We start from the raw sequence: 24,001 nt of genomic DNA, 5'->3' as shown, positions 1-24,001 counted from the left end.
AGCCTCCTATGCGCGTTCATGAGAGAAGCTCGCAGAGCAGGTGTACATCAGCTAAACTTATGGACAGCGCTCTGCACATGGATTAAGGTCTGTGCAAGTGTGAACAAGCTTCTCTCATGAACATGCCAAGTAAACTGCTAATGAATAAGGAAATGGTCTCTCAGCCAAAACTGCTTCGGTATTAAACTACTTGAGTCGTATAGATTACCTTTATTCTGCTTTAATATCCTTTTAGGAGCTTGAATGTTTCGGACCACACAGATTTACATTGTATGGACAAAAACTCCTCAATTATCCTTCCTTTTTGGCTGGATCACTGTAGAGAAAAAATATAAATATGAAAAATTAGTGTCGAGACTAGGGCTGCACGATTTGGACAAAAAGTCATATTGTGATTATTTTGAAATGTATTGCGATTTGAACTGCGATTATGATGGTAATGTTTTCCACATGTTCAACTGCAAAAAGTCTACTGGGGTTTTCACACTTGAGCACTCTTAAAAAGAACCAAACTGAGACCTTTTTTCAGATCAACCACAAACAAACAAATATATAATCTGTGAAACAAAGTCTTCTTCATATCCAAATGTTACCATCCACCGTGTACCTGTTTGTCCATTTTGTGACAGGATCTCAGCCCACTAATCATCATCATCATTAGTTTTTGAAACACAGTCAACTTGAATATTAGGGATGCTCCAATCAGGATTTTAACATCCGATACCAATCTCCAATTTTCTTTTCATCTCATCAATCGATGCTGATCATTTAACTTTTAATCAGCAGCTGTCAAAACTGGTTATATGTAAGCTTTCTGCTCAATATCACCGTTAAATAAATTTCCCTGTCAGTAAAACCATAGTTGTTGCCTAGTGTTTGCTGTCAGTCAATAATTCAGTATACACAAAATATAAATTTTACTCTTTATTCTAGGCCTTAAAAACTAGTAGGCTTATATAAACTATTCTTTACTGTATATAAGATAGTCCTAAAGAATGAGGCTTAATGTCAAACTGAAGTTGAACTGATAAACCATTGGTGTATTAAATTTAAAGTGAAAATGTGTATTAGTTTGTCACCACTGCATTTTAATTATTTGTATTCATTATTTTATTATATTTAATTTAGCAATGCACTATATTATAGTAACTAAATATTTGATATAGATTTATTATATGTATGTTCCTTCCTTTTCATTTTGTTGGATGTTGGTAACATTAGTTCCCTGTAATAAGGGCGACACGCTCTCTTGTGAGGGAAACAAATGACAGGAGACTGAAGAGATGTTTCTGGTCTCTACATGTGTTACTGTTAATGCTGTTTGCTCAGCAATAATTTAATAAAGATGTTAGAATTACAGGTGAAACTCGAAAAATTTGAATATCGTGCAAAAGTTCATTAATTTCAGTAATTCAACTTAAAAGGTGAAACTAATATATTATATAGACTCATTACAAGCAAAGTAAGATATTTCAAGCCTTTATTTGATATAATTTTGATGATTATGGCTTACAGCTTATGAAAACCCCAAATTCAGAATCTCAGAAAATTAGAATATTGTGAAAAGGTTCAGTATTGTAGGCTCAAAGTGTCACACTCTAATCAGCTAAACACCTGCAAAGGGTTCCTGAGCCTTTAAATGGTCTCTCAGTCTGGTTCAGTTGAATTCACAATCATGGGGAAGACTGCTGACCTGACAGTTGTGCAGAAAACCATCATTGACACCCTCCACAAGGAGGGAAAGCCTCAAAAGGTAATTGCAAAAGAAGTTGGATGTTCTCAAAGTGCTGTATCAAAGCACATTAATAGAAAGTTAAGTGGAAGGGAAAAGTGTGGAAGAAAAAGGTGCACAAGCAGCAGGGATGACCGTAGCCTGGAGAGGATTGTCAGGAAAAGGCCATTCAAATGTGTGGGGAGCTTCACAAGGAGTGGACTGAGGCTGGAGTTACTGCATCAAGAGCCACCACACACAGACGGGTCCTGGACATGGGCTTCAAATGTCAAACGTCTTACCTGGGCTAAAGAAAAAAGAACTGGTCTGTTGCTCAGTGGTCCAAAGTCCTCTTTTCTGATGAGAGCAAATTTTGCATCTCATTTGGAAACCAAGGTCCCAGAGTCTGGAGGAAGAATGGAGAGGCACACAATCCAAGATGCTTGAAGTCCAGTGTGAAGTTTCCACAGTCTGTGTTGGTTTGGGGAGCCATGTCATCGGCTGGTGTTGGTCCACTGTGCTTTATTAAGTCCAGAGTCAACGCAGCCGTCTACCGGGACATTTTAGAGCACTTCATGCTTCCTTCAGCAGACAAGCTTTATGGAGATGATGACTTCATTTTCCAGCAGGACTTGGCACCTGCCCACACTGCCAAAAGTACCAAAACCTGGTTCAATGACCATGGTATTACTGTGCTTGATTGGCCAGCAAACTCGCCTGACCTGAACCCCATAGAGAATCTATGGGGCATTGCCAAGAGAAAGATGAGAGACATGAGACCAAACAATGCAGAAGAGCTGAAAGCCGCTATTGAAGCATCTTGGTCTTCCATAACACCTCAGCAGTGCCACAGGCTGATAGCATCCATGCCATGCTGCATTGAGGCAGTAATTAATGCAAAAGGGGCCCAAACCAAGTACTGAGTACATATGCATGATTATACTTTTCAGAGGGCCGACATTTCTGTATTTAAAATCCTTGTTTTTTATTGATTTAATGTAATATTCTAATTTTCTGAGATTCTGAATTTGGGGTTTTCATAAGCTGTAAGCCATAATCATCAAAATTATATCAAATAAAGGCTTGAAATATCTTACTTTGCTTGTAATGAGTCTATATAATATATTAGTTTCACCTTTTAAGTTGAATTACTGAAATTAATGAACTTTTGCATGATATTCTAATTTTTCGAGTTTCACCTGTATACCCCATCTTGTATTCTGCGTTATTATTATGATACCTGTGCCTTGCTGGGACGGAGATGCTGCTACCGCAGATAATAATGAAAAAACGCTTCACGCAGGACGGAACAGAACTCTGAGCACTTCTGTTACTCTTAAGTATGAGAGGTAGTTGTGGAGCACAGAGCCTCTCTGAAAACACTGCAACAATGCTCTAACTTAATATAGACTGGGCAGATCAGCACAAATAAACTTTGAAGGGAGCAGACTATTTATTTATTTATCGCACAAGGTCATATCGCGGTTTCGATTTTATTTCGATTAATTGTGCAGCCCTAGTCGAGACCCACTTATTGTGCCCTAACCTTAAAGGCATGCACAGAATTCCAAAACTCATACAGTATATTGCCGTTTTATTAACTGAAGAGTACAGGATTGAGATTTTGAAAGAAAAATTCCATAAAGATGAACAAATCAATTATTTTGTCACCTCTCTATATATTTCTCTCTCTCTCTCCATTAAATTAAATTCAAAGTGGCTTTATTGGCATGACTGTAAACAATACAATATTGCCAAAACAGAGGTTGTGTAAAAACAGAACTACACCTTAATCTTTAATTACATTTAGTTGAACAATTTAACAAATATAAAAATAAATACAAAAACAAGATCAGAACTGCTGAAGACCACAGTGTTTAAATAACTGAAGACCACTTACACATACATTTAAATACACACATAAACTGAGGGTCACTGTGGTGACACACCATCTCTCTCTACCAAAAAAAGTGCGCAATTGTATTGTTTCTCGGTAAATTGTAATTTCACTACTACGGATGTTACAGTATTTATGAAAAAGACTGAACTTTTAATTTAGAAATATAAAAAAATAAAATAAACATCTGCTATATGCAGAATGTCTAGCAAAATCAGTTTTACAAAAACAACTGCGCAAACCACCAACATAAAATGGAGCCCAAATATTAATAGTCCTGATAAGGTGGGCGGGAACATTTTTAAAAATGCTTACCGTCTATGGCTCGTTGCAACATTAATTAATTTATTTTTAATAATTTGGGTCATTCCCCAACTAAAACTATAATGTTTATTTTTAAATCTCTGAATAGGTATTCAAATGAAGTGCACTAAATATAACAAAGTATGTACGCTAGATTTACAATAGACTATCCTGCTAAAAACTTGTAAAATATACTTTCAAACATGAAATACACATTAAGGTAAAACAGCCGTGAACTTGGTAATCAACAAAACAAATAGTTCATAATGATTAGGAAAAGTATAGCCGCCCTTACATTTACCTGTTGATACAATGATCATCAGACTGAACTACTGTTGTTTTCGCCCGCAACTGCGCAATCGCGCTCAAACTGAAATGGTTAAGATTAAGATTAGTGAGCTGTTCTTTTTGAACGGATGTGTGTGGATGGACATGCTTCAGAATGCTGAATAAACTGCTTTTGTGAGGAAACAGCTCATCACTTGAACGCCTTTCCGATAATCTTTAATATATATTAAACAATCGTTTTGAATTTACTTTTAACTGCTGTTTTATAAGAGAAGTCGCGGATAATTTAGACGTGTCAGTTTAAGACCCATTTATTTGAATATAGCATATATGTAGCTAAGGTTAAAGAGGTGATCTTCTAAATGTTAAATAAGACCAAAAAAATTGCTCTAGAGATTAAGAAAATAAGGAAAAGTTCATTGTAATTTCCACTTCCTCCTAAGGTTAAAGAGGTGATCTTCTAAATGTTAAATAAGACCAAAAAAATTTTTTTTATGTGATTGTGTATTTTGTTAAACGGATATAAAAAAAATTAGATAAAGTGTGTGTGTGTGTGTGTATATATATATATATATACACACACACACACAAGGAGTGTGTGTATAGGAAGTGGAAATTACAATGAACTTTTCCTTATTTTCTTAATCTCTAGAGCACCAAATTCCTTAAGCACATATTTCCATTTTACAGGGTTCTGCCTGTAAAATAATATTTGTAATTACCCTGTTGTTACATTTATTGTCACAAAATTCAGTTCCTTCTATGCAGAGTTGCCTCAATTCCGGGGAGACTTTAGAGTACGCTCGCTCGCTCTCTCTCTCTCTCTCTCTCTCTCTCATTTCAATGCATTTTATATTTCTGACAAAAACATTCCATATGGCCATTCCATTTTATTTACAAATTTTTTTTTACATTTAATTTGTATTTACACAGTTTATTTTTTTTATGTGAATAATGTGAATTGTCAATTAACAATTCCTAGCAACAATATTTTAATCAGAGAATGTCCCTGAAAGAAAGTTAACATGTTTAATATATCACCTCAAGGTCAGGTCACATTATGAAACCATGTTCACTGCATGACCTTTTAAATAATGATGATTAAAAGGACATTCCGAGAACATTGTAAGGTTCCCCCCAAACTATGTAAACACACAATTATTTTTAACATCATCATCCTGTCTAGTATGCTGTGCAGCTCTGTGTTCAAGCTCTTGTCATTTCAAGACTGGACTACTGCAACACTCTCTTGGCCAGCTCTTACGAGAAATTACTTGTGATGTTCCTCATTTGTAAGTCGCTTTGGATAAAAGATTCTAAGAATGTTCTCTTAACTTTATGAGAATGTTTATCAGTAATTCGAAAAATCTTGAGGATGTTCCACGAATTCTGTTTAAAGTATATTTTTCCCTATTCTTCTGTTGTTAATAACATCAAAAGGAGGTTTCAAGAATGTTGTTCTAAGAATGTTTTCTCCCAACATTATGAGAACATTCAGTTTTTCATAACATCATATGGACTTTCCAATAACATTGTTCTAAGAAAGTTTTTTAGAACGTTATGTGAACGTTTATCAAACACTTATAACGTCATAAGAACGTTCCATGAACATTATTTTTTAGAACGTTTTATCATAACATTTACAGAATGTTAGCGAAAGTTCATGGAAAGTTCCCTGTTAGCTGGGTAACAATATACATTCAGCTGAAAACGAAATAACTTTAGAATAGATCCATTAAACTCCTGGAAAATTTCTTACAGGATATTTAAAAACTAAACTTAGACTTCAGTTTTTAGTTTACAGTTGAATGTATTTTGTCTACATAAGATAAACTAATAATAGATAGTGTTCAAAGTTGATGTTAATAATACACTGCTGTCATTGGATTATTTGTGTATCTTATGTTTTATATATATATATATATATTTATTTTTTTAAATATCCAGAAGAATGGTTTACACATTTAACATATTTTACCATAACACATTGCCTTACAATATAGATTAAATTATTTTAATGATAACAAATTTAAGTCATTATTTTTAGTTTGGGACCCCAACTCCTTGAACTCCTGAAACCACAAATGCCTGTGCTCAGGTTGTACCTGGATGGGACAAGTGACCTGAGGCCAGACTTTAGGCTTACAAGACAATCCCTGACCTACCTCATAACGACCCTCAGTGAGGATCGTGACCATGGATGGGGCTAAGATCTTGAAATTTTGGTCTTTACTTTTTGGCTGGCAAGTGCAACTTCTTACCGGGTTGTTTACAGAGCATTTGAAATACCCCGTTCGACAGTGCACATGATTGTTCACAAAGTCACAAAAAAGATCCTCCAGATCAAACAAAGTCACAAAAAAGATCCTCCAGATCAAACAGAGAGTAATCCACTTCCCATCTCTGCAGGAGCTTGAGGAAATCAGTGCTGGCTTTGCAAACCTGGCTGGCAGTCCTGTCTTTGGTGCAGTTGCTGGGAGCATTGATGGTTGTCACATTAGAATCAAGCCACCATCTGCTGATTCTATGTGCTACTTAAACAGAAAGCCGTTTTATTCCATCCAGCTACAAGCACTCTGTGACCACCAAGGAAAATACCTGGACATTTTTGTAGGTTATCCCAGATCCATCCATGACTCCAGAGCGCTCAAGAACAGCCCAATCTACACTAAGGCACTGTACCCACCAGAGGATACACATTTTAGGAGATGGAGGTTACCCCTGCCTTAGCTACCCAATCTCTTATTACAACATACAGAGAGCCACTCCAGAATGGAAGTCAGCGTCATTTCAACTACCACCATGCAAAAGCTCGGTCAATAATTGAGAGATCATTTGGCAGTTTGAAAACACAATGGCGATCCATCGTTTTCAAGGCCCTTGAGGTTAAGCCAGTCTTTGCTCCAGAGGTCATAGCTTGTTGTGCTGTGCTGCACAACATCTGTATCACAAATGGGGACATCACGGAGCCAGATGAAGACCAACTAAGCAACGATGACCCTGATGACCAGCATATAATAGACCCGCAGAGTGCTGAACAGACAAGAGACCACTTAGCTGCAGCCGTCTCTGCTCCAGATTTTTATGATCTTCCTCCAGCCCTACAACATCATGATTATTTATAAAATCTGTTTCTATAAATTACTATTTACTAATCTAACATAGTTATTATATAGTTAAACTATGAATAAAGATGTAGGGTGTTTGTTGGTATAAATCATCTCGTGTAAAATAAAAAGAACAAACATGACTCAAATCAAACTTTTTATTCTAAATGTAACTAAATTTTATCCACAATTTTCTCAAGAATTGAGAGAAGTCTCTCCTCCCTCATCTCTTCTTTTCTCATTCTCTCCTCTGCCCTCTCAGCCTCAATCTCTAAAAAATCCAGAACAGAGTCTCTTCTCTGTCTCTTTGCTGACCCTGCATCTCCACTCCCTCTCATGTCCGCCTGCTCTAGGTCCTCTGGTACTGAATCAGGGGAACTCACAGCAGCAACAATGGAGTTTTCCTCTGATAAGGCAATTAGGATGGGAGGCTGGATGGATGTCCTCTCACCTATTGCCTCAACCATGTTCCTGCAGTGGATTACCCCGATTCAGTCCCAACTCCAGTAGGTGGCTTCCTTAGCTCTTTAAAATGATTTAGAAAAAGAATGATACATTTTCATATATAAAGGCTCAGACAGCATAAAGTCGTTCAGTATGGTTTTAAAAGAATAGTTCACCCAATAATTATAATTTGCATTTACTCACCATTAAGTGGTCTCAAACTTGTAAGACTTTCTTCCATGGAGCACAAATAAATATTTGAGAGATATGATCTGTTTATCTCCATACAATGCAAGGCATGAAGGCAGCAAAAGGTTATGCATAAGACTTTCTAATAGCTTTTTGATTAGAACAGACAAAAAATAAATAAAAAAATAACTCCTTTTCACTCTAAATCTTGACATTAGCTCTAGATTTCAAGTTTGATTACACTTCCTGACACTATCTAGCATTCAGAAGACATAGTTTTAACCATTGGAGTCATATGTATTACCTTAATGCTGCCTTTATGTCCTTTTTGGAGCTAAAAGATTTTGTCACCATTCACTTGCATTGTGTGAACAAACAGACATCATATTTCCATTAAAATATCTTTGTTTGAATTCTGTGGAAGTCATAGGAGTTTGAGATGACATAAGGGTGAGTGAATGATGAGAGAATTATTAAAGATGATCATTGTTGGGTGAGCTATTCCTGTAATTCAATGCATGATAGTGAGCATACTACTATAGTCTAAAGTGTATATTTCCCATTAAAACTAAGCAGAATAAAATAACTTAAGACAATGTTTTTGTGAAGCACCTAATGACTTTTGAACAGCACTGAATATATTACGAAGATGGATTTACCTTGTATGTTTTCTTCAAGTTTTCCCACTTTTTGGCAGCTTTGGCAGGGGTTACCACACCAAGCAACCCCAACTCTTTCAGAACAGTTCTGTAGCGCATGTAACAAAAATATGACTAATTACACATCAACTGAAACTTAACTCTACTAATTCCTGAGGAAAGTTATCTTGAAACTCACTCCCATCCAAGCTGGGCTGCGTTCCTGCATCCAGAGAAGAGATGCCCATTGGCCATCCGGCTCATTATGATACGTGTTACGTCTTCATCCGTCCTTAAAACAATAGAAAATCTTCGGTACATATATGTGTTTGCGAATACAGTAGTTACATGTGATAATTGATATATGTGAACAATCAAACAAATTATCATTTGCTGCGTGAAATCTCGACCGTAAAAATACTAGTTCCGAGTCAAAAAATGCATTTAAGCGGAGTTAGTGGCCAATCATAAATTAATCCATCAATATGTATAATTTTACTTCGTTATATTTATTTGTATTAATACAATTCGTCCCCTTGGAATTATAAGGTTCTATCTGACATTTTTGTCAAAATTGAGTTATTCACATATTCTTATTCTGTGACAACTTATTTACATTATGTGATGTTTTTTTTTTAAGTTGTGTACATTCTGGGACTTTTTATTGAAAAAACAAAACAGTTCTATCTACAAAGTCGAACTCTAACTTGGCTCTATAAGGTTCTATCTGCGTTAGCCAATCAGCACTTTGAATGAAAAGAAGAGGACCAATCAGGATCAACTTTATATGTCGTGTCGCCGGCTTTTTCCTTGAATACAGAAAAGATCGCAGAAACAAAATATCTGAGAGGATAATGGCACGCAACGCAAAATTTTTAAGAAACCTCAAGATCGACAATGAAATACTCTACTCCAGGCCACTCCGCAGTGCAGGAGATGCACAGCCATATTGAAAAGGCAATGGCAGTGTCTGAATTCTATTCACTACTGTCTTTCTTGCGCATTTTACTGAAGGTGAACAGGAACAACCCATATGAAATCATACAGATGAAGAGAATAGATTTCTATGCCTTTCAGGCATGTTCCAAGCTGTTTCAGTACAAACAGGTTCCATTTTTTGAAGTGTCACAGCTTGTGTTTGATCAGTGTCCATATACTCTTCATTACACAAAATCACATGCAGAGCCAAGAGTTAAAGTAGACATTTACATCCATTTTACCCAAACCAAGGGTACTCCCCAAACAGAGCATCATCTCAGAGGCGAAGATGAGTGACATTAAGTCCATGTTTAAATTCATGGCACTAGCAGATAGAGAGTATTATAAGTCTGTGTTTTAAAAAATGAGTCACAGGGAGTATTATAGTTCTGTGTTTTAAAAAATGAGTTTGTGATTTTTTTATATAGTCAGTGTATAATTTTTCAATGTATATTAAACTTAATGAATTAATTTGCTGAAGCATGTCTGTTTTCTTGCAGATTTTAAAGTCTTAAAATGTCTTAATTTTTACAATATTAAGCATTAAAGGTCAAATAGTCAACAACTGAATTCATGGGGTCTTAATTACAACAATAAACGTTACCATGTTATTTCAGCCATACTGATGTCTAGAGAGAAAGCCATTTTACCTGGCCCACTTTAGGTGGAATAAAGTCCTGCTCAGACATATTACAGTAGCTGCTTTCTGTCTAAACAAAAGAAAAATTAAAGTAACAATTTCTGCAATAATGTAATTACTCAACAAATTGGTACCAAAAATTAACTGCTCTGGACAAAATATTTAGACCTACCTTGCTTAAATTGAAATGTCCTAAATGCATGAAAGTGCTAAAAATATTAAATAAATGTCATTATAAAGGATAACATTGTACTTTCTAACACATATTGAGACATTGTTACAACATTCATTTTATATTTAATGTTCAAATAATGTTTTGGCAGATAGAACCTTATAATTCTAAGCGAAAAGTGTGTTTTTTTAGAATTATAAGGTTCTATCTGCATTTGACCCATTCCAAAAATCCCCATTTACAAATTTGAGAGGATTTTGATATTGTATATTTAGAATACATATAGGGTCCCTGTTATTTTCATGTTTGAAAGAAACTTGTTCCCCATATAAATTTTCCTATATGTAATGCAAAATCTTTAAAGCTCAATATCTCAAAACTGCTCAGAACGCAGATAGAACCTTATAATTCCAAGGGGACGAATTGTTACTTACATTTGTAAAAGTTGCCGCCTCTAGCGTTTGCATCCGCCATTTGCATTTTTTTTTTGCACTCAGCCGCCGTCTCCGCGTTGGATTATGGGAAATAGGGATTGGAGAGAGCATAGACATTTTTTATTTTTTTTAAATTGCAATATTATCAAACAGAACAAGACGATACATACAAGAAATATAAACAATCTTTCAAAACAAAAGAGAAATTATGGTTCAGAATACATTAAGAGAGGAAATGTGAAAGAAATGTAAATATATTCAACAATAGTCTAAAAAGAAAAGAGAGTAAGAGAAGAAAAACAAAGAAAGAAGCGGGCACAAAAGAAAAAAACATTAAGAGAGAATATTAAACATGGCACAAATTCTGGATGTTTTCATTGCTTTCTTGTTAACAGAAGTTGAAATTGTATTTAAATACATCTTCAATTCTTTGAAAAAGCTAAAGTGGGGTTTACTTTTCATATATTTACATTTATGGATATGAAACTTTCCAATATATAAAAGAAGGTTTATACAAAAACATGCATTCATTAGATTCTTGTCTTTAACATAAAATCCAAAAAGAATGTGTCTATATAGCATAGACATATGTCTATGGGAGAGAGTACATCGAATCAGATTGCATTGTGGGTAAGAATGAGTTAACAAATTTTAAGTGCAGTAGCACCCAGGACAAAATTCGTTTATTATCTCAGTTTGGACAGCAGGCTGTAGGAAAAACTCAGTCGTTTGTTGATTTTTCAAGTCAGTGCACTCCCACTTACTTGCACACATCTACAGTGTATTTTGAGTTTTGCAATTTACACTAATACACGGTTTAAAAAACACATTCACAGCACTGTGTGGCTCAGGATGTTTTTCTGATAAAAAAAAATATTGTGACGTGTGGAATGCTGTCTCTAATTGGGAGAAATGTGCAAATGCAAGATTGGCTATGAGAGCAGCCGGACTTGATTGCCTCCACCTGGGTGTTGTGGCGGAAAGGAGTCAAGTCCATTTTATTTGTATAGCGCCTTTCACAACACGCATCGTCTCAAAGCAGCTTTACAGAAGATCAGGCATTAACAGACGATAAAACTAATGTCGATGAATCATCATCATCATCATCATCGTCGTGTAATTAGATAAAATACGATTGTTTTCGTGTTAAAAAAAACAAGTAATTAAATAATAATTCTATTAATAACCCCCAGTGAGCAAGCTGAAAGCGACTGTGGCGAGGAACACAAAACTCCATAAGATGTTGATTAATGGAGAAAAATAACCTTGGGAGAAACCTGATAGTGGCCTTTATTGGTATCAGACACAGCCAAAGGACATGTGTGACTTCGTTGGCCGCTGGGAATCACCCTCTCCTGCACTTCATACCCCCAGGGAGTGGTCTTGCCGATCCAGGACAAGGGAAGTGTTTTAAATTATTCTATGTAATGTTGTATGGATGTATTGGGTGCGCAGTGATTATAGCGTGAATGAATTGAATGGGACTAGTTCACTTGTTGAGTTCAACGTGTGCTGTGCATCGCTGACTCTTTGCCGCTACCATCCCAGTATTTGTATTGCGACCTGGATTTTTTTTAATCTGCTTATGTTCTTTATGAAATAGTCTGGGTGGTTGTGTGATTAATCTTCTGGCATTTGCAAGTAATGAGATTTTATATGAATTTAACATCTCCGTTTAAAAATAAATAAAAAAATGATCGGCTAATTTTAATTTCACCAACCTGGCGTGATAAAATAATTTTTCATTCATAGTGTAGCACACCGAATGTCCAAACTTTATTTCCCTCTCATATTTGGTGCGGCTGAAGTCCGCGATGTAGGAATACTAAAAAAAATTATAATTATGGTTATTCCGTTTGTAAATTGTGAAAAAGTGCCGTCTCCTGCAGGGAAAAACACCAAAACTGAAGTAGGGGAAAGTGGTGGCTTCGTAGGCTATTCATTGTCAAGTGTCAAATTTACTGCTATATTATACATGACAAAGTTAATTAATTTTATTGACAATAGTTTAGTTTATTTTCTGTTTATTTTAATTAGATCAGATACATTTGTTGGTATCACGGATCCACCTGACCTTCCCAATCCCACCTACTAATCACCCTCAGCTGCCTCCAATCACAATGTCAATCAGCTCCTCTTTATAACCTTCCACTCTTCCTTCATTCTTCATCTGGTATCATCGCAGTATGCAGACTTACTTAACCGCTTATTAAGTTTATTCCAAGTCTCCTCTTCTGCATCTCCTTCCCTTAGTGTGATTCTCCAGCAAATACAATAACCACCATCAAGTACTGTTGTCTGTTCCTGAATCGATTTGCTAATTTTTTTACTCTCTTGCTAATTGCTATCGGTGTTTGTTCCAATAAATACCAAAGATGGGTTCATCACCATCTTTGAGTCTGGGTTACTGTCACAGCTAGAGGGGGATTTTGCACTGCAATATGGTCCTGTTACAATGTGCCCCACACCTGTTACATGTTGTAACATTTCACTTTCCTTTTCTCCAGGTAGATGGTGAAAAATGTAAAAGCTGTATTCATAAAGCAAGACCACCTATTTGTACCAGACATGCGTAATTTCCACTATAATTTTCACAAATTATTGTGGAAAACGAAAAATACTTTTAAACCCCAAGTGAATTTACACAAACTTAGAAAACCAAAAAGTGTTACTTTGTGCCCTGCAGTGGCGGCCTGTGCATTAAGTCTAGGCCTTCGGTGCGACTCATGCTATTAAGAATACTGTTTCACAATGAATATGACACCATATGCCAATATCATTCATTATGTGGCAGTCAACTAATAAACCAATAGACATTTTAAAAACCCGGCCAGGCATGAAAGCCAGAAACATGGAGGTCTAATACCAAGAAAAAGCTCTCATCTAATAATTGCGATTTTAAAATTTTGCTTGCAATAAATTGTTTCGTCAGGGTACATGGTTACTTTTCAAAACTTGATCCGTCGCTGAATGCTCGGGTATCCTAATTTACCCTTAGAAAACTCCTGATGTTGCTATAACAATGCAAACAGCACTTACCAATTTGCTTGAAGTAAAAATCAGCCCTCATTTCCGGTTTAATTAATCAGTTGCTCAATCATGCAGAACATCTCAGGTTTTTTAATCCATAAGGATCTCTTTCTCTATGGGAAAAACAGCAGTTATGACGTCATGAGTTTGCGATGACATTTGTAGAATGTCGGCCATGTGAAAATACAGTAGGTAGGCTAAAGACCCCCTTACATAAGTAAAACAATGCAGATACAGTAAAAGTTTACAAGTTTTGAAATGATTCAATATAGCATTTTAGGTGACTAGCTCACCATAGCTCTTGCAACCTTACAACTAGGGTTGCAACAGAATGAGATTTTCACGGTACATAACGTCTCAGAAAATGGAGAGATGAAACTAATATGTTTCATGGAATTACACTACTATTATTATCAGTTACAATGACCCTTAAAGGAGTGAAAACAGAAGGGTTTTTTTGGGGGCGTTAAACTAAATCTTTATTATTTAATCTTGAAAAATTATTTAAATTGAAGTATGTGTAAAAGTTAATAAAGCTAACCGAAATTTAATAATAAACCGAATTATAAACATGATAAAAAATAGCTTGTAACTATAACATGCTAAATAACTAAAGCATGTTGTGGAGCGGAGGGGGGCGGGGCCGGAATATCTCGCGTTCGGTCCCCAATCTGCCTTATGAGGCGCGTGAGGGATAAAGGCGGCCGGTGACGATGGTTCGAGAGAGAATTATGGGCATGTCCGTCGTGTGTGTGTGTGTTTATGCTTTTGGTTTAAGTTTTCATTAAAATTATGATTTATGTTGACAAGCCGGTTCTCGCCTCCTCCTTGCCCATCCTTAACAGTGTTACATTGGTGCCGAAGCCCGGGAAGGAGGAGGGATGCCCGTCGCAGAGACCTCGACACTGCCATCTGCCGGGTGACTGAGTAGCCCGACTGCCCGCGGGGCGAGTGGGGACTGGATTCCCCGACCTCCTGGAGCGATTGAGCCGCTGCCAGGGGTGGAGGAGTGCCCTGCCATCCCCCAGAAATGCGGAGGGGGTCGAGTGAAGACCACCGTCCGTGAGGGAAGGAGGGAAGTAATTCCCCGATTGCCTGGAGTGGTAGGGCCGCTGCCAGGGGCGGAGGAATGTCCCCAGGTGCCGCCAGAAAAGCGGAGGGGCGTTCTGTCCGCTGGGGGTCGGAGAGTTGACTCCGGTTCGCCCGGAGAGGAGCGGCTGTCGTCCGCCAAAGAGAGTGGAGTGTTCGAGGACCACGCGACGGTACATCAGAGAACCGGTGAGTGAGCTGCTTCTCACTCTCTCGCACCGTGTTGGCCTTTTCCCTCGCCTATTTTTTTTTTTTTGTTGTTTTCCCCCCCTGTCTCCTCCCAGGTCGAGGAAGGCGGGATGACCACACGGGACACAAGATACACCCCGCCCCAGGGATGGGGGGTGGGGGGGGGTGTACGTCATGCCGGTGGCACCCTGGCCTGAGATTACGCCGGGAGGAGTGTGGAGCGGAGGGGGCGGGCCGGAATATCACGCCCGGTCCCCAATCGGCCTGATGAGGCGCGTGAGGGATCAAGGCGGCCGGTGATGATTGTTCGAGAGAGAGAATATTATGGGCATGTCCGTCGTGTGTGTGTGTGTATGCTTATGCTTTTGGTTTAAGTTTTCATTAAAATTATGATTTGTTGACAAGCCGGTTCTCGCCTCCTCCTTGCCCATCCTTAACAGTGTTACACATGTTAATTTGCATGTTTGCATAGCATGTTAAATTAACTACTAAATGGAAAAATGACATCAGCTGTGTGAGCTTTTAAAGTAGTGTCCTATGATTATTAATAATTAACATATATTGTGTGTGTGACAGTGCAGCCAGACTGCTCCTGTCTGTACTTTTTAACTCAGTGGTTCTCAACTGGTTTTGCTTCAGGACCCAGATTTTACATTGGTGGGTCTCCACTTGATTTCCATAGTAAAAACGTAACCTGTATTTAACGTATCCTGAGTCGCATTTCCGTTTTATATTGCATAGATTTGTTCATGTTTTTAAAGTACAATGACATGCATCAAGAACTATATTTTTGTTGTTGATGTCAACAACAAAAGCGACAGGAAGTTTTCTCTCCCCTTTTAAAACTTAGAGAATATTTACTTATGAGCCTTTCAAACAGAACATGCATATAACACAGGAGGAAAGGCTCCTCATTACCACTTTTACGTCAGTGTAGCTAGTCTTAAATAATAGTAATAACAAATTATATTATTTATGAAAAAATAAATACTAGCAGCACACATCTTGGAAACTTTAACTTCAACTGTCACTTGATAAAATGAGGTCTAATAATTCCCCGTCTGTCGCTCACTTCGACGCAGGGGTCTCTCTTGAGAACATCGTGCATCTCTGAACTTGAGAAAAGGCCAATGATAAATTGGCAGACAGAATTTGCATCTAGCACCTTACCCCTCCACTGAGGTGATCATTATCCCAGGAGACCCCACTAACTCTGCTCCCTGGATGACTCCTCCCTAGCCCTCTGGTCTGCAAATTTAGCGGAGGAATTCCCCGACCAGACCTACTACGGCAGAGGTGACCAACCCTGCTCCTGGAGAGCTACCATCCTGCAGAGTTTAGATCCAACCCTAATCAAACACACCTGAAACAGCTTATCAAGGTGTTTAGGATTACTTGAAAATGACAGACAGGTGTGTTGGAGCTAAACTCTGCAGGAAGGTAGCTCTCCAGGAGCAGGGTTGATCACCCCTTCCATACACTAAAATAAATCCCATAAAATTTACGGTAAACGGGCAGCTGTGGTTGCCAGAAATCTACCGTAAAAAATACGGTGAACATTCTTTTTACGGTATACTAAAAGTGAACTGTAAAATTTACTGTAAAACTTGCAGTTTTGGTTGCCATAATTTGCTTTTCATACCCTTTTTTTTTTTTTTTAAATACCACAAGTTTACATAGTAAATACATACTTTGGACAACCATATTCTTAAAACAGCAGTAAAATAATGTACTCCCTGTTGGCTTCAACTTGCAGAACAAACATTTTGAATAATTGCAATCTTTACCAGAAAGCCACACACTAAATAACCTGAACAAGACTGCACACCACTCTATTAACAGAATGGATTAATCATGAACCAAAAGCTTGGAAAGCATTAACATAATGCTTTTTACAATCTCAGATGCACAAAACAACTTCCTGTAGGAACATTTTAATATATAAATTGAAAGGCCATGAAAAGCATAACAATACCAAAAAAAAATCAAATAATTACTGGTAATAGTACCAAAAGTACAATCAGTTTCTAAGAGGACAGGACTCACATTTAAGTCGTTTTTCGACATTCAAAGTTCAAGCATCTTTCAGTGTAAATCCAGATAACAAGGTTGTAAAACATTCTCAGTGCCAACTTAATCTTCAGACATCTGTCAAAGTTTTTGTCCAACCTTAAACTGCTCTCCATTCATGATCAGCAAGGTCTGCTATGAGTGTAAGGACTCAGGGGTTCACTGGGAGCTGTTTGTTTTTCCTCTTCAACTTTGGTGCCCTTCTCTGGGTTTATGCTGAAGAAGCACCTTAAAAAGATAATTGAATGACTGAATTTGTTGCTCATAAATATACACTGATTACAGTTCCAAACATGTATGAATTTCTTCTGTTGAACGTGTTACTAAAGAGTTACTGGTGCCCATTGACTTCCATAGTATGGGAAAAAATGACTATGGAAGTCAATAGGGACTAGAAAATGTCTGGTAACCCATATTTTTCAAAATATCTTGTGTTCAGCTGAAGAAATCGGTTGGGAACCTCTTGAGAGTAAATACCCAGCAACCATTTGGACATTTAATGACCATTGAAAAGACGTCCCTCTGACACGTCTCATCATGGTTGAAAAGTAGTTCCAAAATTAAAGTTATGAAACGTATCTGAATGCATTTTTAGGAAGTGTTCGTTGTAAAATTTTTACTGATTTATGTCGTCCTACTGCAACTAGTTTTGGCCAGGGACACGACGTTGCCGTCGAACCAATGTTTGCTGGGTAATGACAGAATTTTAATTTTTGGGTGGAATTTTTACCATTTCTGTAACACTTTACAATAAGTTAACAATTACTCACCCTCAAATCGTTCCAAACGCGCAAGACTTCAGTTCATCTTCGGGACACAAATGAAGAATTTAATGAAACCTGAGAGCTTTCTGTCACTCCATCGACAGCTATGCAAATACCACTTTCAAGTACAAGACATTAAAGCAATCATGTGACTCCAGTGGTTTAACTTCAATTTTATGAAGCAACATGAGTGCTTTGTTTGGGCAAAAAACAATTTACCACTTTATTTACAAAAATATTGATCTGTAACACTTGTTAATGAGAGCATCATGACACGTGTGTTGTATGGATGCGAGAGCAGACATTGTGTGAATAATCATTTTTTTTTTAATAAGTTTATAGACCCATAAATTATGCTCTTTTGCACAAACGAAGCAATCGCGATGCTTCATAAATTGAGGTTAATCCACTGGAGTCACATGGATTACTTTTAATGATGTTTTTACTACCTTTCTGGACCTTGAAAGTGGTAGTCACATAGCTGCCAATGGAGTGACAAATATCTCCCATGTTCCGAAGGACAGTAAATTAATGACAATTTATAGAATTAACGTTACTTTCAACATTAGTTAATGTGCTGTTAACTAACATGATCGACTGTATTTTTCTTACAAAAACAAAGATTAAATACTGTTACAAATGTAACTCCCATTGTTAGTTCATGTTAGTATGTAATTCCCATTGTTAGTTTGTACATTACCTAATGTTAACAAATGGGACCTTCCTTTAGTGTTACCACAAATTTCATTTAAAAAAATGGTTTAATGCCTACCTTTGCATGAACTCCAGAGTAGAACCCAGTTCAAAAGAAAACAAAGAATGTTAAAACCGTAGTAACTGCCAAACATCGCACAATTCTACATTCATCTCTGCATTGTGCATGGAGTTGTAATCTTTTGGTCGATACTCAGCATGAGCAGTTTTGATGTGTAGCAGGAAGAGCCTACAGACAAAAGCAAACAATAAAATGTCTGTCAGCACAATGAGATTAAAGCTCCAAAATATATTAAAACCATTCACCACCAGCCATTCTGACGATGTAACTGAATTAACTGTAACTTCCCTAGTTAACCCAAAAAAATGAAACTTCTGTCATTTACTCACCCTCATGTTGTTCCAAACCTGAATAAATATCTTTGTACTGCTGAACACAAAGGAAGTTATTTTGAAGAATGTTTATAACCAAACAGTTGTGAGGCACCATTGACTCCCATAGTATTGTTTTCCTGGAAGTCAATTGTGTATACATTTTTATTTTTGGGTGAACTATACCTTAATTTTTTTTATATGACACAATTTTATTCATTCAAGCTTTGGTTGTCTTGAGGGAAATCTCTGCACTTCAGTATTTGGCCATCTGTGCAATCACAAAGATCAGTATAGTTTTTTTTTTTGGCAGGTCCATCAAAATGCAATTCTTCCAAACCTCTGAATTTAACAGACACTTCAATGTCTCTTTCACAGGTACATATTATGCAAATTCCTGTCCGATTCTCATCTCTACTTAAAAGTATATGTGTTACAAACGTTTCAAATAAAAGACATCAGAGCGAATTAGTTTATTTCCAATGTGAGTTTATATATTAAAAGGATAAAAGTTACCATCTAGACAGCCAACAGGTCTAATGTGGAAGATATGAAAATAAAATAAACACAAAAGCTGTATTCAAATAACTAAAACAATTATTGAAATTCAACTTTAGAGAATTCGTTTATTTGTGCTTACCAGACTGATTTCGAGTGGAGAAAAAAGTCATTTCAGCAGCTCGCCGTGGTCGGTGTATTGATGCTTGCTTGCTGTCTGTTCCAGAAATACCGCCAGTTCAAGTTCAAAAGGAGCGAGAACACGTCTCGAGCGCTGATTAGACAAGTCTAAAGGCAATAACTTTAAAACATAAAATGCCTAATAAAAATATGGTTTCTTTATATTATGCAGCGTCGTGGCACATATTGGACAACTAAAAATCCAATAAGAAAATAAAGCCTGAGCTTCAACACATAAAATTATTCTTTTCAACATTTTATTAATGATGCATTACCATATGCAATACGATGCATATGGACAATAAAATAAAGACTGTAAAACATGTCACACATTGCATGTTATATCAATTTAATAATAACGAATCATAAAGTCATGTAATCTAATTAATGAGAGAGACCAGGGCAGGCGTAAAATTATTTCTTTTCATAGAGGTGCACACATATTCTTGTTGACATATCATTGTGATTTATTGTTAAACACAATGGGAAAAACAGTTCTAACAGCATGCATCTGTAGTGTAAACAGTGATTTACCGTTTAGTGTTTGTGTACTTTACTGTTGTTTTAAGGGTTTTTACGGTAAAATAATGCTATCAAATTTATGTTATCAGACTGTGCGAATGGTGTAAAATCGCTTGAATATTTAAACTGGCAAGCATTTAAACGCATACAACCAACAAACCTTCGTGAAGATGCAAGCAAAAATGATCTCGCCTGTGCTACGCAAACATTTATTTGAGTTGTTTTGCCATTTGGTGAGTTGAATAGTGTAAAATCGCTTGAATGTTCAAACTGGTAAGCATTAAAACACACAATTGACATACCTTCGTGCAGACGCAAGCAAAATTCATCTGTCATCCAAGTCTGGAGCTCCACCCGCTAGTAGACAGAATTGCTCCATTAGAGAGATTGCTCCAGTAGAGGTGCATTTGGTAGACAGTTACTCCAGTAGAGGGAGAGTCTTTTCTCAGCCAATGTAAGTGAATGGGATTTTACTTGTAGACCGTATTTATCGCCATCTGAACCAAAAAAGTTTATCTTGGTTTCATCAGACCACAGGACATGGTTCCAGTAATCCATGTCCTTCGTCTGCTTGTCGTCTTGTTTGCCAATTTGATGCAGTGTGCAGCGTATGGTCTGAGCACTGAAAGGCTGACCCCCCCACCCCTTCAACCTCCGCAGTAAAATATTATTTGGGGTTCAGCCATATGCTCGAGGCAACATTTAAATAAATGTCAGAATTTAACTCTTTGGACACTTTTGACCATATGAGTGCAAATGCAAGACAACAGGGTGTAACTTTTCAGATTTGTTTGATAAAGGCTTTGCAATGGCGAAATAGGGGCAAGAACTTCCTGTTCAATACAAAACCAGGGAGGGGATCTCTCAGGAGGAAGCCACCAATGAGCCAAATGTCTGAGACTGAATTCTAAATAAAATCTTAGGTAGGCCTAGCCCACCTTTGTCAATCGGCATATGCAATTTACTGAAATGTAATCTGGGACATTTACCATTCCAAATGAAGGACTTCGCTATGCTATCAAATTGCTTGAAATAAGAGATGGGGACATCTACAGGGAGTGATTGTAGCAGGTAATTGAATTTTGGAATGCAATTCATTTAAATAACATTTAACCTTCCCAATCATAGATAAATGTAATGAAGCCAACCTGCCCACATCACTCAAAGCTTTTTATTAAAGGGTCAAAACTGACTAACTAAATCACACAAATTTGCTGGGAATAAGATGCCCAAATACTTAATGCCCTGTTTGGGCCACTGGAAGGTGCATGGTTGAAAAGCCGACCGGGAAATACGCTGTCAGAGCCACAGCTTTGGATTTAGACCAATTGACTCTGTAGCCTGAGAATTTAGAAATGGAATTAATAATTCTGTGGAGGCAAATCATAAATCTAGTAGGGTCGGAGACAAATACTGTCGTAACACCAGTTCCCTGATGGAGGATTGGCATACGGGTATAAAAGGGAGCTGGAATGCGAATTCATTCAGGTTTTGAAGTGAGGAGCCGAGACAAGGTCCCGACCATTACAGCTGTGTAGGTACAGCCTGTGGCAAGAGGGGACACAATGTCTCGTTCCCTCCATCAGGGAATGGAGGTTACGACAGTAACCGAGACGTACCCCTTCTGTCACTCTACACTAGGGGTCCCTATACAAAATGCCACATGGCTGAACTGTTACACGTGAACTGCCAATGCAGGTGTAGGCAAGCTACTGTGAGTGTAGGAACTATCACTATCCAACCCTGTCACGCTGGTTGGCCAGAACCATCCGACTCGGCTATGCAATTAAATTCGAATGGCACCAACCCTAGTTCCGCGGCGTTCACTTCACGTCAATGAAGGATGAGTGCGCCGCCGTCCTGTGGGTGGAGATTGTGGTCCTTCTGCAGAAGGGTGCGATAGAGCCCGTCCCTCCTGCCAAGGTGAGGCAAGGTTTTTTCCCAAGAAGAGCAGTGGGTTGTGGCCAATCCTGTACCTGTGAGTTCTGAACCGTGCCTTACACAGACTCCAGTGCAAGATGCTGACGCAAAAGCACATTTTGACATGCATCCGGCTTCAAGATTGGTTTGGGGCGATAGACCTGAAGGACGCGTACTCCAGCTGATTTGGTGTCAATTCGGCAAGGCACAGGTAGACCTGTTCACCTCCCGGGGATCCTCCCACTGCCCGCTCTGGTGTGCCTTGATGGGAGCTCCCCTCGATGGAGACGTGCTGGCACACAGCTGGCCCCGTGGGCTGCGCAAATATGCATTCCCGATATTGTTTTTTTTTCAGGCCGATGCCGATCTTTTGAAATCCGGGTCGGCCGATGGCCGATTAATGCTGCAGATTTATTTGGGCTGATATTTGCCCAATATGTGCTTGTTTTTAACCTCTTATTTCAACCTTTTATTTGAAAGATAAAATGTAACACAAATAATTACTTTAGACAAAATTTCTCAACAAATACATTCATTGAACACTTGACCAATCTGCACTTGTACACTTAAATTAAAAATGTTTAATGTAAAAACATATTGTATAAATAATGTATAACAAATATATTAAATAAACAAAGCAGGTGTTACGAACTGCTCTGAGACACGAAGGTTGAGATCTAATTAATTAAAAGCTTTAATTAAGGGGCAATCCAGACACGTAATCCAATATTCAGAGCATCCAAGAGAAGCACAGGCATAACTAGGGATGGGTATCGTTAAGGTTTTAATGGTATTACTGCTCTTACCGATAGTGCTTATCGATCCGGTACTTTAACGGTATTCTTAACGGTTCTTTTTGTTATATATATATATATATATATATATATATATATATATATTTTTAAACAAAGATAAACAAAAGATAAACAATTACACAAAGATAAACGTTATATAGGCACAGTGATTTAATTTCAGGAAGGTCTACTAACATTACTGTTCAGGTGTGGTCTAAAAAGAAATCTAATAAATTAATCAATTGTAAAATAACACTGCATAGTTTATCATAGATTAATGCTTATTAATGCAGAAGTTATTCATTCAAGAGCTGTAAGTGATTTTCTCTTTGCCTTTTGTTGTTTGATTCGCAGTAATGGCTCCATCGTCAGCATGTTTATTAGACTGCTTCCCCCTTAAGACCGAGTCTAATAGGCTCCTGAGTCACCATATTTTATCCCAACTATTTCCATAACTACATCCATTTAAGACAGAAACTGTGTTTAAGTGAATCTCCAAGCCGGTCGTTTGAAATTTTTGTGTATAGTTGATCGTTTAGACTCGCACATGAAACCCAAAGTAGCCTACACTTTGCTTGTCTCGTTGAGGTCTGTTTCGGAGTGCGCGCCGCCTTGGGAACGGTATCTCTTGCGCTCTTTTTATTATTAAACGCATCCCGCAATTTAGCAACAGTAGCTAGACTGCATTTTACAACAATCACCGATCGTGCTGATTCTGACGTTAAGTTTGAGTATTAGGGAGAAATGTCAATGCACCGCTGTGAAGGGAAGGAAGTTGTGCTAGACAGAACGCGGCTTATGTATAAATATTTTTAGAATCTTTGGGAGATGAAATCTAAAAAAAAATCAGACTAATATCACAGATCTAAAGTGTAACCAGGCTACATTTGAATGTTTAGTTCTGTCACTCATTAAGCAGGGCTCGTGTTGTGCTCGCTGTGGCACCGCATGAGAGAGAGCTCTCTCTCTCTGTCTGCGAATAGCTAAATTGCATCAGACAAATGGTTTCATATTATTATACATAGAAATGGCTGGCGAGATAAAATAACTTTCTCTTT

General features: G+C 37.6%; 1 long non-coding RNA gene across 16 annotated transcripts in view; it reads right to left on the bottom strand.

The window, feature by feature from the left end:
• The window catches only part of LOC127637441 (uncharacterized), an 80,552-nt gene that overhangs the window by 17,614 nt on the left and 38,937 nt on the right, over nt 1-24,001 (bottom strand). For 15 of the 16 annotated variants that reach the window (XR_007969749.1, XR_007969748.1, XR_007969746.1 and 12 more), the window contains 8 exons: nt 17,156-22,615; nt 13,841-13,944; nt 10,802-10,871; nt 10,368-10,404; nt 10,206-10,265; nt 8,777-8,869; nt 8,599-8,686; nt 209-316 (listed from right to left, as the gene is read on the bottom strand). This is a non-coding gene — a long non-coding RNA (uncharacterized LOC127637441). The remainder of the gene's footprint in view (nt 1-208; nt 317-8,598; nt 8,687-8,776; nt 8,870-10,205; nt 10,266-10,367; nt 10,405-10,801; nt 10,872-13,840; nt 13,945-17,155; nt 22,616-24,001) is intronic. The other variant, XR_007969734.1, reaches the window with a different exon arrangement.

This window comes from Xyrauchen texanus, chromosome 45, assembly GCF_025860055.1.
Source record: "Xyrauchen texanus isolate HMW12.3.18 chromosome 45, RBS_HiC_50CHRs, whole genome shotgun sequence".
NCBI lineage: Eukaryota > Metazoa > Chordata > Actinopteri > Cypriniformes > Catostomidae > Xyrauchen > Xyrauchen texanus.
The sequence above is the reverse complement of the archived record's forward strand: the minus strand, read 5'-3'. Positions and strand labels throughout refer to the sequence as shown.